The 10,661-nt window shown below is 51.1% G+C and overlaps 1 non-coding gene across 1 annotated transcript; it reads left to right on the forward strand.

Moving 5' to 3' along the window:
* The first annotated feature begins 558 nt into the window (after positions 1–558).
* On the forward strand, positions 559–631 carry Trnak-cuu. The gene has a single exon. It is a non-coding gene; the product is annotated as a tRNA-Lys (tRNA).
* The last annotated feature ends 10,030 nt before the right edge of the window (positions 632–10,661 follow it).

Genomic DNA, 10,661 nt, shown 5'->3' on the forward strand with positions numbered 1-10,661 from the left:
GGCGTCGGCACGAGCGCCCACCCGCAGTGCAGGTGGCTTGCAGACGGGGTCCAGGCATCGGGACGGGAATCCGCAGGTTGGGGGCAGCAGCAGGATCGCCGTGACGACGAAGTGTGTCGGGGAATGACACTCAAAGCCCATGAATGGCAGCGAAGCCGCGGCTCCAGGTTCCCAGGGTTGGAGACGGAACCAGGCAGCAGGAGGACACGTGACGCCATCTTGATCACAGCGGAAGTGACCAAGTCTTTCGGGCCGGCAGGGGGACAGGCAGCCCCGGCGATGATGACGCCGCCCCGGCAATGATGACGCTGCTCCGGCATTGTTGTCCTCCTTGTGGGCCGCGCCATGACTCACACCCGCCTGGTACTGGAATGCAACCTGCGCTCTGCCCCCTCTCCCGTTTCTTTCCTCAAGAAACCTCGGAAATTCCGAGCAAGGTCGAGCCGTCCAACTGAGGACACTCGACCAATCCCTGGGTGCTCAAGGACCCAGAGATAAAAAAAAGAAAAGGCAGAGACAAAGGTGTATTTTCTGCCGTGAGTCACGTGCATCGCACTGGCCCGGCTAGCTCAGTCGGTAGAGCACGAGACTCTTAATCTCGGGGTCGTGGGTTCGAGCCCCACGTTGGGCGCCAAATGTGGGATTCGACTTGCCTTACTGCACCGCGAGGTCGATCCCACTCCGTAGCTCGATGTTGAGGACTGCTACGGCCGGGTCCGTCCGGAGGCTGCCGTGGACTCCGAGGAGAGGAATCACTCCAAAACACAACGATACTGAAGAAGCGGGTTTATTTGGCTGCTGTGCCACCACGCTGTACCCGTCGGCAAAACTAATAAAAGAAAAGAACGGAAAAAGGGTCGGCGCTGTCGCATTAGACAGATTCACCTGGAGGGGGCCCACGCTGCCGCATTAGGCAGATTCGTGGAAAGGGGAAGCTCCAAAAAGAACGAGGCTCCGTGGCCCAGAGCCTTCCCCGGACGAGAGACCGGGCCGCCGTTCGCGGCCGCTTATCTAGCCAGCGGAAAGTGGACGCGCCCGGGGTAGGTAGTGTGGCTTATCCCGCAGATGGGCCGCGTCCACAATCATTTCCGAAGGGTGCGCAGGAGGCACTTTCACCCAAAAGGGCGAGGGAAGACACGCTCTCTTCGAGGAATGCGGCCTTACCCCCGTATCCTGGATGACGTCGCCATAACGCTCCCACGGCCTGCTTGTGCTAGGCCTAGATAGGGAGACGGGGAACACGTGGCTCCCACAAGCTCGGCAGTAAAAATACTGGCAAGAGTGTTCAGACGAGTGACTTTGGAAAAACGAGAAGAGTACACAGCTGCACCAACAAACGTTGATGACTTTGCACCATCAGTGTAAAAATTATTATAATTTTTGTATTTTTCCTCCAGTGCAAAGAATTCCTGCTGTAAAATTAAAGGAGAGACTCTTTGCTTCCTGAATTTTGTGAAGCACCATTCACAAAAAATGGGTTTGACATTCCATGGGGCAGTATGGTGTGAAATATCCAAAAGGTTAAAATCACGAGTCAGATTGAGGGAGGAGCGAAGACTCTCGACACGAAGACTCAAAGGCCGCACAACAGTTGGTTTATTGTTAAAGAGGCGAGAAAACCTAGAGTTTTGAATACAACTATAAGTGGGAGAGCTGGGGTCCGATAAAATTTTGTAAGCATAGGTGAGGCTAAGCAGCTGTCGCCTTTTTTCAAGTGACATTTCATGACAGTCAACATACAAGCTAACCACAGGGGAGGTGCGAAAAGCACCAGATGCCAAACGCAGCCCAAGGTGATGTACCGGATCGAGCATTTTTAAAGCAGACGGTCTCGCAGAGGAGTAGACAATTGAGCCATAATCAAGGCGGGATCGAATAAGAGAAGAATATAAACGAAGGAGACATTTTCTATCCGAGCCCCACGACTTGTGCGAAAGAACTTTGAGTATGTTCGATGCCTGCAGAGTTTTTTGCTTGAGCTGTTTGAGATGCGAAACAAAGGTAAGTTTACGGTCGAAAGTAACTCCTAGAAACTTGTGCTCCGTTTTGACAGCAATGTTGTTTCCATTTAAAAGAAGTGTAGGATCTAAACAGAGGCCACGCCTTAAAGAAAAAGGAACACAAACAGTTTTCTCCGGACAGAACCTAAAACCATTCTCATCAGCCCATGTAGACATTTTATTTATGGCCAGTTGTAGCTGCCGCTCACAGCTAGACATATTACATGACGCTACAGCTATCTGAATGTCATCGACATATAGCGAGTAAGATAAAGAAGGAGGAATGACTTTAATAAGAGAGTTAATCTTTATTGCAAAGAGTGTGACGCTTAGGACTCCACCCTGAGGAACACCGTTCTCTTGAACAAACCAGTCTGATAAAGTTGTTCCCAACCGAACTCGAAAAGTGCGTTTACATAAAAAGCTCTTTATACACTGAAGCATTCTACCGCGTATTCCGTACATAGAAAGGTCGTGCAAGATGCCATACTTCCAAGTGGTGACATAGGCCTTATCCAAATCAAAGAAAACAGATACACAATACTGCCTGTTGACGAATGCCTCGCGCACAATTAAAGGTCTCCAGCCGCACCAACTGGTCTGTTGTAGAGCGTTCAGGCCGACAGCCACACTGATTAATATCCAAGATATTATGTTGCTCAAGAAAATAAATAAGACGTCTGTTAATTAATCTTTCAAAGGTTTTCCCCAGACAACTTGACAATGCTATTGGTCTGTAACTTGCAGGAAGGCAAGGGTCCTTGCCAGGTTTCAACAGCGGTATAACTTCAGCCCGCTTCCATTCAACAGGGAAGTAAGCATCACACCACAGACCATTGAAGTACGTGAGAAGAGCACTGAGTGACTCTCTAGATAAGTGTCGGATCATGTCGTAGTGAATTCCATCGGGACCGGGGGCAGAATTCTTGCGGGAGTTGAGAGCCACTTCGAGCTCAACCATTGTAAATGGCTGATTGTAAGATGCAGACGCTCCCCCTGTGAAGCAGAGCCTCGTCTTTTCCATGCCTGCCTTACGCTTCAGGAATGCTGGAGAGTAATGTGCGGAGCTTGAAACAGCAGCGAAGTGAGAGCCCAACACGTTAGCCTGGTCCGACAATGAGGCTCCAGAAGAAGGAAAAAGGGGGATCGTAAAACAACGGTATTTCCCCTCGACCTTGTGAAGTCGGTCCCACACTTCCTTTGCTGGAACATAGCTGCTGATGGAGGACAAGCAACCTCTCCAAGACTTTCCTTTAGCCTGCTTCCGAGTCCAACGGGCACAAGCTCTGCGCCTCTTGAATTCAATCAAGTTCACAGATATCGGGTATCTACGAAACGAAAGACGCCCCAAGCCTTATCTTGGTTATTCTTTGTGGTGGAACAATCCTCATTCCACCATGGCTTACATTTCTTGGGATGTTCGAAGAAGTTTGAGGGATGGAGCAAAGAGCAGCACCAATTATATGCTCTGTGATGTAGGCTGTGGCATCGTCATGAGTTAATGAAGAGAACATAGAGGGAACAAGCTTGGATTTTTGGCTAAAAAGAGCCCAGTCTGCTTTTTCTAGCTTCCAACGCGGAGTCCGTTTCATGAGACTGGGAATAGATTTCACGCTCTCCAGAGCAACCGGAAAGTGGTCGCTTCCAAACGGATTATTTAAAACGCTCCATGTGAAACAAGACACCAAGGATGGAGATGAAATGGAAAGATCAATAGATGTAAATGAGTTGTGAGCTGCGTTAAAAAAAGTAGGCTCTCTGCTGTTCAAAAGACAGAGACTTGATGACAGTAAAAACCGTTCAATGACCCCACCATGCGAGTCCATGGCGTGTGCCACCCCACAAGGGGTGGTGGGCATTAAAATCTCCTAAAAGTAAAAATGGGTGAGGGAGCTGAGCAACTAAATCATGGAGATCATGAATATGCAGTGGAGCATTTGGTGGAATATAGATGGAGACAATGGTGATGAAGCGGTCCAAGAGGAGACGTACAGCTACAGCCTCAAGGGGAGTAGAAAGAGGAATCTGAGAACAAGCAACTCCACTTTGGACGATTACTGCTACTCCACCAGATGAGTTTGATGTGGAACGATCTTTTCTAAAAACTTGGTGACGACGTAAAATAGACACATGATGATCATTGAGGTGCGTCTCTTGTAAAGAGAGAGCTATAGGACGGAGGTCGTCCATAAAAAAGTTAACATCGTCAATATTCCGTAAAAGGCCGCGGCAATTCCACTGCATAAAAGTAAATTTAGCCATTATTCTAAAACTAAGTTAAAAATTAGTAAATCAGTAAAAGTAGTAAGGTACAGGTAAAAGTAAAAACGTCAACTCTGCCGCGAAGGGCAATAAAGGATGTACAACATCACGATGGTGGGGTCACCAGTTTTTTGCTTTTGTGCTTACTCTTAGTAGTCTGCCACTCCATGTCGTCTTGGTCAGACGCAGGAGTGGAGACTTCACACTCATTCATGGCCTCAGTTTCCTGAGGCGAGGCTTTTCTGCAGGTTTCTTTGGGTCTGAAGAACGGGGCGCCTTGCGCCGTCCGCGACCAGACCCAGCCAAAGGGGCAGAGGAGGTGCTGGGCGAAGCGTCGCCCAAGTCCACCCGTTCCTGTCCCCCAGGCGCTGCAGGTGCAGCACGAGAGCCGTGCCGCTCCTTCAATGATGTTCTCTCCAGGGAGTGTGGGCGAGAGTGTCGACCCTTCTCCCTGGAAGGAGATCGCGGAGGAGGGACGGCTGCGGCAGCCACCGGTCCCTCCTGGGTTTGGGAAACAGCCTGAGAAGACCCGGCTGTTGCCCTGTTGGAGCGCGAGGATTCGCACTCTGGCTTGGAGGGTCCGTAGACCGCCCAGCCGAGATAACATGCCCCGGGAGCTGAATCTTCAGCTGGGGCGTTAGGGACTGCCGTGGCTTCCCATGGTCCAGAAAGGACGTTTGGGTCGCCACTGCTACCATCAGTGGTGCAGGTCCCCGCTGCACCACCTGCGAATAGCTGCCCTTGCGCAAGAATGCGAAGCGACGGCGTGCCTCAGGGTACGAGAGATTTTCTTTCACTTTAAGACTAAGTACTTCCTTTTCTTCTTTCCACGTTCTGCAGGATCGAGAGTATGCAGGGTGGGGATCACCGCAGTTTACACAGTGTGGGTCGTTGGTACAGGACTCTGCGGGGTGGTCAGATTTGGCACATTTCGCACACGTGGCTTTTCCACGGCAATGCTGGGAGCCATGGCCAAACCTCTGGCATTTGAAACATCTTCGAGGATTAGGCACATAGGGCCTAACCCTGCAGTGAAGATAGCCAGCCCTAACAGCATCGGGGAGTGTGGTGGAGTCAAAAGTTAGAACTATGTGTTTCGTTTTCCGCTCTTGACCATCCCGACGCAGGGAGATGCGCCTTGCAGCTACAACTCCTTGGTCAGAGAGCCCTTCAAGTATTTCAGTGTCGGAACTATCGACCAGGTCATCCTCAGAAATAACGCCCTGAATCGTATTAAGTGTGCGATGGGATGAAACGGTCACTTTGTGATCAGACACGGAGTTCAACGCCAGGAGTGCTGTACTCTGCTGTCTGGATTCAATTTCCACTAGTAGGTCACCTGAGGGCATCTTTTTGGCTTTAAAGTTCTTACCAACCGCACTTTCTAGCACTTTCGCAACAAGAAAGGGGGACATCTTGGAGAGTGGAGTGTCATCTTCGGAGTGTACAACCAAAAATTTGGGGAACGCAGGAGGAGATGGGGTCGTGTCTTTTCTAGGAACTTCGGTGCGAACCCTTTTCAGGGCCCGATCGGAGAGAGGTTTAGCTTGAGAACCCATAAAGATGGGAGAAAGATTCAGTGCCCGGGTGCACCGCCCACCACGGAGCCCAACAAGGGGGTAGGTAATGTGCCATAGCAAGAAGGGCTTGGCTGACACAATTACGCTACCAGTGCTGCCCGGGCACTATACCCTAGTGTGGTTGCAGGGACAGGACCTGTTTCCACTCAAGGTTGGCCCTTGCCGCCTAAGAAGGTGAAAAAGGAAGGAAGTGAGTGTAGAAGAAAAGGGAAAGAGGTAGGAGGAAAAGTAAAATAAGAAAGAATAGGGTAGAAGAGGCGACTGACTGAATCATCCTGGTCGGGCCAAGCCAGGACACCCGTCTACGAGAAGCAGGGGTCGAAGTGGTGTATTGCCTCGCCCGGGGGGCCCTGAAGGGTCCAAACATACCCCGGGCTTAGCTAAACCACCAGGGTCCCCTTTTCCCCGGACACGGGTTAAGCCACGCACAGCCAGACGTGGGTGGGCGAACCCACATGGCTCGGGGTTCGTAGTGACGCCACTTACCAAGCACCTACTAAAGTAGGTGCCCCCTGCGTGCGGGTATGGTGGCCCACGCGGCTGGGGTCCGTGGTGACGCTACTCACCAAGCGCCTAGCACACTAGAGTGCCTTCATACACACGCGCGCTTTTGCTTGAGTGGTGACATCTCAGCCATTTTTCCGCCCGATCGTTTTTTTATGCATTTGGAAGTGCGCCCAATCCGGTGTCACTCTGCTCGAGCACCTAGCTTTGGCTAATGCATAGACGCCATTTTACCGCTCAACTCATGCACCGAGTGCGCGAGAGCGTCACGCGCTGGCACATTCAGGGCAACAATAGATGTCTTCACCCTGGGACAGACAGACATGTAGGCACCCTATAGCACACAAGGTGCAGGCGCCCCTGCGGGGCTCGGGGTCCGCGGAGACGCCACTCTCCAAACACCTGCTTTCACAGGTGCCCCCTGCGGGGGCTAGAAAACGTTGAATGCTAAACCGCAAAAACGAAAAGAACTGTGAAGACCCGCGCTGAGCGTGTCTTCACAGTTCAAGAGGGTGGCAGAAGATTTCTAGCTGATAGAGGACGCAACACTCGCACCAGCCGCATCAGCATCAGCAACATGGCGACGGCCTAGGAGCATTTTTGGAGAGGTGTATACCATTTGCCATACCACCCTAAACTAAGAAGTAAATTGTTATAGCACCTAAAACCGAAACCAATGGTGGCCAGCTTTCTTGTGACTTTCTTCACCAAAGCGCTTTGGTACATAGGTTCAGGCCTAAGTACCCTCTGTTAGTGAGTGCACTGCCCGTTGTAGCACAGCTCTTACTAACACGTTGTCGGGACATCCCATCGAATCAAACATCCACAAGCTAATTATTGGTTCAATGAGGTAGAGGGGCTTAGAGCGATAAACCGGGGTTCCGGTCTGCACTCGAAAGTGACCCCCATAAGGCGGCTGCCATTGTACGCAAATTTGACCACTCGTCACATGACCGAACCAAATGCGTGACGTCACAGGAAAGATGGCAGCCCTCACGCAGCGGCTGGCCCCAGCTGGGCCGGAGCTTGTCGGATGCTTTGTTGGTTGTCGTTCGTCTCGGCGAGTTGATTTCAGGCGCAGAAGCCGTCATAAGAGGCCGGTCGACAACGACTTCAGAGTTCAGCGTGGTATCTGACGTAGGTACAAGGTGAAAATACGGAGGAACGGTGTGCATTTCGCTGGTGACCGACGGGGATATTGCCACGGAAGAGACAATCTGCCCTACGTTGCTCGCACCTCGGATTGATTCGGATACCGCTAGGATAAAATTTAAGGCGACGTTTCTGTGCTCTAGTTGACCGTCGGAACCTTCGAGATCTGCAGTAAAGCGTGTGCAGTGTATGGATACACTACAGTTTAGCGACGGAAATTGTGCGAGTCGTGCTTGGCAGTGTGCAATCGTGGTGTCGCTTGGTTCAAGTGCCCGAAGGCTCACTTTGGTTGTGCGGTGCACCGCAGAGCTGCCTTGCCGCTTGTAGTTCCCGTGCCGTGCTAAGTGATACTGTGCTGCTTCCCAAATTGTTTCGGCGTAGACGTGCTCTTTTACGGAGCACAGGTGTGCGGCGCGCCGAAGAGCTGCCTTCAAGCTGGTAGTTCCTGTGCCGTGCTTTAGGTGATGCTGTGCTGCCTACTAAATTGTTCTGGCGTAGACGTGCACCTTGCACAGGTGTTGCAGTTGGTATTGAGTCCGCTGGTCTGTCGCACGTTTCGTCGACACCAAAGTTTCAACACTCGTTACGCGAATTGCAAGCTGTGTGGACATTTCATCGCGCGCGTTACCTACCCAGTCCACCCATTCACGCCGCTCTGCGACGGCAGTCTGCAGCGGCTCATTACCAGAAAAGTGGTCTCACATCGATTTCAGTTCAGCTCGTCTACGGCAGTCGCCCGACCCCGAAGGAGAGGATTTATTCGGACAGAATGCCACTAAAGCAGTGCAGCTTTTCTGTCTGTTTTGTTATATTGTCTCGGATGCTTGCTCCAGTCCTATTTTCTAGCAATATTTACTATTCTGGAAAGTTCCAGGCCATGCTCAGCTGTCATTGTATGTTCTGGTGCAGGTGCTGCGCACTTTACCCATAGCCCTTCACTCTGTGTCTACCCTGGCGGCTTCTCAGCCGAGTTGCCCGATAACAAGACACGGGTGGCACATTATCCCGAGTCTTAAACCCGCTGAGCCGTGAACCAAGTCCTATCCCGAGCCCGGCAGCAAAATTGCAAGACAAGCGAGTACCACAAGGGCGAAACTCGGAAATACACCACGAAGAACTTGAAATCCAAGCCAGGCGCTGCTACCAGCAAGAACCAACGGAATTAGGTCTTTTGCCAGAAAAACCGAAGCTGACTAAGCCAACAATAACAACCCTGTCGCAGCAAACCACGTTCGCTCCCACCATCGTTTGAATGCCCGTCGCACCTCGCACTCCGATGCCCTTTCACGAAAGGTGCACAAGACGTTGAGGGCTGGATTGAACAATATGACAGTGTCGCCCGCCACAGTGGGTAGATGGACAACCAGCTCCTGCAGAACCTATACTTCTCGTGGAAGAAACTGTGAGGCACTGGTTTGAGAACCACGAATCCTCCTTAACGTCGTGGGAAGTTTGCAAGACCAAGCTGAAGCGCATGTTCATCAGCCAACATTGACAAGAGAGAGCTGAATTCCCGATTCTGTCCAGGACACGGCCCCAACGAGAGCGTCACCACCTTCGTGGAGGATGTTCTGCTTCTGATCGAGCACCCACGCCAACCCTGATGCTACAGAAGACAAGAAGCTAAGAATCCCATGTTCCTCATGTGAGGGACACCTTCAGCAGCCTTGTCCGCAACCCCACGACAACAGTCGAAGGGTTCATATCAATGCAGCTTCCAACATTGAATGCACACTGCAGGCCCGAGCACGTCACTATTAAAAAAACCCAGCGTCGCGACACTCAAGTCGTCCAGCTGCAACTTCGACGCCAGCCCCCCAGGCATCCGTGACATCATCCAGAACGGTGTCCGGGAAGAGATAAGGAAGCTAGTTCCTGCCATCAGTTGCCTGGCTTTAATTTTGATCGCCGAGATTTTTTCAGAAGTTTGACAGGCATTTCAACTGGAGACTTCTTCGAGCGAAGCGGCATCTGACAAAACGAGGGCGACTTATGCCACAAAGTCACAACGACCGCCACCGGCTACCTGTTACTATTCAATGCCAATTCAACGAAATACCCCAATGCCGAAGCGTTCCCGATTTCGAGAAGAACCAGTGTAGGTCCGCGCTGAACAAAGTACACCGAGGAAGACGGAGGTACTGCGAATGGCCAACCGAAAACCACCCTGCTACCACTGCATGAGGCCGACGTTGTCTACTGGAGGTTCCCGTACCAATGAATTGGCTTGCAAGGGTTCGTGCCGAACGACCCTCGACCACGTCTTGACGAGCGTCCGGGGAAGATTGAGGATTATCTTCGGCGGTCTTTGTCCGTGGTGGCGACATTACCCTGAAGCTCGTGATCTACTTCTTCTGGACGGGAGGTAAGCACGACAAAGCAGGTGAGCGGCAATGCAAGGAGAGTTGATCTGGTGCCGGTTGTCGCCCAAGGGCAATACCTAATAATTTGCTGACACTAATTATCTGTGTCCACGCCATGAAGCACACAATTTCCAACTTTGAGGGAGAATGCCGCTCAGTGACCTTAAGAAATAGAATGGTTGGTTTCTCTCAAAAGTGGACTACAAGCATCACGAGACTTCACTTTGCCACACAAGGCTTGCACAAGTTGCAGTGGTCGTGGGATGCACAATAAATCTCCATTACGAAATGGAAGTGAAATGGCTTGGATAGCAAACATTGTTGCCAGCTATCAAGTCAACGGTACAGCAAAAGGCACAGCCATATAACCAATACATGCCCGAGCTTGCTGCATTGATGCAGAAAACTACCACGAAATTTTTGCGGATTAGAAGCCAGTCCTGCAGCTTCAGTGCATCAGATGTCAGTAGGCGCACATGACGTATGATTACAAGACAGCATCAGTCGGTTAAAGTTGCTACTCGACCAAACTGAACACCGACGTGCCAGGAGCGTCATCCCACAACAAGGTCCACAGGTATTACGATTGAACGCCTGACAGAAGACTGTCGCAGAAAGAACTCGTTATAGAACCATTAACTAAGAATCAATAATTATGTAATGCAGTGGAAATAAACATTTGATACACTAACCAGATAAACCTATTTCCGCTTGCCTTTATGCCTTGAGAGTTTATACACCAAGAATTGTGTTCACCACACGCGCAGGTCCTTTTGAGGACACTCGCATCTCTGACCCTT

This window comes from Ixodes scapularis, unplaced genomic scaffold (assembly GCF_016920785.2).
Source record: "Ixodes scapularis isolate PalLabHiFi unplaced genomic scaffold, ASM1692078v2 PGA_scaffold8__174_contigs__length_109621045, whole genome shotgun sequence".
NCBI lineage: Eukaryota > Metazoa > Arthropoda > Arachnida > Ixodida > Ixodidae > Ixodes > Ixodes scapularis.